We start from the raw sequence: 4,648 nt of genomic DNA on the forward strand, positions 1-4,648 counted from the left end.
ATGTGGTCACCTTTCTTCTGAGACTTCACAACTACATCATCGATATAAACCTCTAAAATCTTCCCCAGGCTGTCGTGGAAGATCAGGTTCATGGCTCTCTGATACGTTGCTCCGGCATTCTTCAGTCCAAATGGCATAACCACATATTCAAAGACACCCGTGAACCCGGGACACCGGAATGCAGTCTTATGCCTGTCTTCTTCGGCGACCGGAATTTGGTGATACCCTGCAATTCCGTCCATGAAGGACAACAATTCGTGTCCTGCTACAGCGTCTACTAACATATCCGCGACCGGCATGGGGTAGACATCTTTAGGTGTAGTGATATTAAGGTCTCTGTAGTCTACGCAGACCCTTATCTTGCCATTCTTCTTGCGAACAGGCACTATATTAGATAGCCACTAATTGTACTTGGCTACCCTGATAATGCCCGATTTATGCATTTTTTCGACTTCCTCCTTGACGAGGACTTGGGTTTCTGAGTTCATCCTTCGCGGCTCTTGTTTCACAGGCCTCTTGTCAGGGAGTGTTGGCAGTTGATGGTAAACCAAGTCCGGTGACAGGACAGGCATGTCCTCATACTTCTCCGTGAAGCAGTCTTTGAACTCTAACAATAAGTCAACGAGCCTCTATTTCTCGCTAGGCTCCAAATAAGTGCTGACAACCACTTCCATAGGCTCGTCTGCTGTTCCAAGATTGATCTTCTTGGTAGGGTCTCTGACCTTAGGAGGTGTATCATCCAGCGCTGCCGGGGCGAGCTGAATATCGACCTCATCCCCTTATTCCTGATCAGAGAAATCTTCATTGACGACCTCCAGGGTCGCGACTCGATTGTAGGCCTCTTTTTCCACTAAGTATGATGATAGTCTTTCGTACAGCGAGTGGAAGGCCGCAATCCCTTCCTCTGGAAGGTCGTAATCCATTAATCGTTTAAGGGTTTGGGCACAGCGTGGCCAGGCCTTTCCAAGCCTTCTTTTGAGAGCGTAAGCCCCCACTGTGCCAATTCAGAGGCCGTCACCCCCGTGGGGCGGCCTTTGTCATCGATGCCACTGACCTGCAATGGAGTGATAGGCTCCAAATAGTACCTGACATCTATAATTCGCAGAGACGGGGAATGGACGAGGATCCGCTTTAATCACCTCCGCTTTATCCGTCTTCCTGTTCCACATAACTAGTTCCTGATAGAGAGTTGAGGGAACACAATAGCTCCGATGGATCCAGTCTCTGCCCAAAATGGCCCTGTAGGCCGCATAGCAATCTGTCACAAAGAAAGCATAAACTCCCTCAGCAGGACCAACCTTGATGCGTAAGAAAAGTAATCCCAGGGTTTTTGTTACAGTCCCCGCGAAGTTTTTGAGCATAAGGGATGTAAACTAGATTTTCTCCTTCTTGATTCCAAGCAAGTGCATGGTCCTGGTAGTGATGGCATTAACAGCGGCTCCGGTATCAACCATGATCTTGCTAACTTTGGTGCCGTTAACTTCTGTTGTTATATATAGTGGTCTCATGTGTTGGACCATAGCAGGTGTTGGCTTGGTGAAGCTCATGAAGAATTCTTTGCTGTGAGCATCCTCCGTTTCAAGAAGCACAGCTTCTTCCACAAGTGTCGTGACTGCCGACATGATCTGCAAAGGCTGCAAATTACTTTCTTCAGCTTCAACGCAGTCCTGAGCGGCGACCGGCAGTGCATACCGCGCGGGGAGTACGTAAACCATGTTGCAAGATATGTCAGTCATATCCGTCTCCTCTATGTCATCTTCCAGATTAAGCTTGGGTTCCTTGATAGGGACGTCAGTGTTGAATTGCTTAGCCAAACGATCTACTAACGATTCCTTTGTAAGGCCTTTTACCTCACACTGCTCGTGCTCTTGTACCGCAAGTGCCTGCTTGGGCGAGTCTGACTACGGTTCCCCTGTTGTGTTTACCTCTAGGGGAGCGACCACTATGCTCTGGACTCTTTTTGGTTTCCATTGTAAAGTATCGGTAGTCTTGTCCTTGCCCCCCAATCTCCCAAAAACCGAAGATTTAGCTTCTAGTTCTTCTCGAAATAACCTGAGCCTGACATGTGGTCGCCGAGTCGGCAATCGCTCTTTTCAAGCTGGCGGAGGTGTTCTCTCTTCAGTGATCCTGCAAAAAACACTGGGCTTAGATGCCCCTGTTGCTTGTTTCTGGAGGCTGCGGGGAGCCACTAATGGCTTAGCAGCCAGCGCCTCTATCGCCTTCTGATATCGCTCAGGTGATTTGACCAATTGTGAAGGCTTGATCAGGCCCTGGTCAAGAGCCTCTAGCGCGCGCTTGGCTTCCCCAAACCTGCACTGCAGTTTCCTTTTCCTGGAAGAGCTTATTTCCACTACCTTCCCCTAGTGTACCACTTTCCCTCTTTGATGGTGGCAGCTGGAGCAGGTGGGATGTAGGGCTTGGTCAGAAGACTCTTGCGCTCGTTCGTGGCCTTCTCCTCTTGTTTCTGATCTACAGCAGCCGCTTTCAGTTTCTTGAATAAATTGGAGTCCTGTGGGGATGGTGGTGACTCCATTTTCTCTTTTTCTCTTGGGCTAGAGGGTTGATAGTTCCGCGATGGTGAGGCCCACTTAATGGGCAGGAGAGAGCCAAAACGAAATGTCTGCTCGACCTCTTCATGTGACACTTGGATGCCACACTCTTCTTTGCATCGCGAGCATAGGACCACGGGTGAGGCTTTTCCAACTGGTTTAGCTTTCTGCTGTGCAGGGGTCTCCTTCTCGGTAGACTTTCCTTCTCGCCCCTTTGTACTCAAATCCACGGTTGGTTTCCTCTGGTTATGCTTGGTCCAGTTCACATCGACCATATTGATCCTGATGTCGGGAAAAGGGTTCAAGTCTACGAGCGCTACCGCCGTTACTGGGGCTTCCACCTGCAAACTGCCATTATTAAGCCATGCCTGAATCTGGTCTTTGAGCTTCACACAGTCCGCGGTATTGTGGTTCTACAGGTTGTGGAATTTACAGTACTTCTTCCCTTTCAGCTGGTCTGGTCGAGGAAAAGGTCCAAAGTCGGTCTTCACCATCTTTGCGGCGATCATCTCATCCAAAATCTCATGTGCCTTATTGGCATCGTAAGTGTATGTCGCGAACTCAGGCTTGGTGAAGGCCATCGATTTGAGCTTGACAGGCTCTTTGGAAATTTTCAACTGTTTCAGGGCTGGATTCTTCCTCCCGGTTAGTTCATAAGCAATTATATCATTCTGCTCTTCCTCATCGTCATCTTGAACTACTTCTTCAATGTGATGATGGTAGAAGGGGTCATAGGTAGCCGGCTGGTAGCTCAAGGCCGCTATGGTATGATGTTTTCCTGGCACATATGTCCCTTTGGACGCAATCTTCCTTGCGTCTATTTCGCTGAGGAGATGTTCAAAGCTGTCTACCTCTGTGATGAGCTCTCCCATTGACTAGATCATGCTGCCATGTTGCTTCTTTCGCTGACGAGGTTCTAAACCCTTGACCTCCAGTTTGACTAACTCTTTCTCGAGCAGGATGACATTCAGCTTGGCTTTCTGAATTTAGAAGCGCTGAAGATAAGCCACAGCGGACTCTGTAGGCTGCTGGGCCATCTGAGTGAGAGAAGCCAAGTCAACTTCAGGCTCAATGGCTCCAAAGGTCTCTCGGAAAAGCTTTTCCATTGCGGGCCAATCCGCCACGGTCCCTGGCCGGAGTTTGGAAAACCATCTAAAGGTAGCTCCCGAGAGAGAAGTGCCAAAGATCCTGCATTTGAGGATATCATCATTCTAGTACTGGCTGCATTGTACCCTAAACCTGGCCAGATGGGTGGCCGCATTCTCGGTGTCTTCCCCTGAAAAAGTAGAAAATATGATATTTTTATAACCCCTGGGAAAGGGTGCGAGCATTACGTGCGGCGGGAAAGCTCCCTCATAGACCCCATCCACCTAGGTTCTAGGATTAGCCAGCCTGATCATCTCCTCTACCTCTTCACGTCTTACATACTCTGGACCCGGAGGTGGAGGAGGGGGTGTTGCCATAGTATGGCGAGCAACCTACAAGGGTATCGCTTGGTTCAGAGCCACTGTCTCTTCTCCTGCATGTACAACGTGGGTTGTAGCTGGTTGCTGAAGAGTTACTGCTGGTATGGGCATCTCCTTTGTCAAGGCTATTATCTTAATTGGGTTACCAGTCTGGTCAATACCATAATAGCTTCCTGGCAGTTCTTGGTATACGTTTTCTGCCCCGTCGCTGTCGTATTGAACGAATGTGGTAGAACAGGAAGTGGCTCCACCACTTTTCGATGCCTGATGCTTTTGTCTGGTGGTCTGTCCGCCTGACGGGGTGGCATTTTCTTTGCTGCAGCCTATAACCAAAGCTTGCTCTTTACTCTTCAGTTGTGTAGCAGTGATGGTCGGGGAAGGTGTAGTGGTATTGCTGCTAGCCTTATCTCGCTGGTTCGGTGGCTGGCCAAGAGAACTGAGGATAGCATTAGGATCTCCTAAAACATTTTTCAATACTTCTCTTGCCTGGTTCAACTCAGCCCTTTGCATGGCCACCTCGATTGCGAGGTTAGCACCATCCTTGCGAAGACCCGCCATATCTACCGCGGTCTGCTTGGACTGGTTCGTGATGGCCTCCATGATCTCTTTTTGGCACTGATTCTGCTCACTAGC

This window comes from Rosa chinensis, chromosome 5 (genome assembly GCF_002994745.2).
Source record: "Rosa chinensis cultivar Old Blush chromosome 5, RchiOBHm-V2, whole genome shotgun sequence".
Taxonomy (NCBI): Eukaryota; Viridiplantae; Streptophyta; class Magnoliopsida; order Rosales; family Rosaceae; genus Rosa; species Rosa chinensis.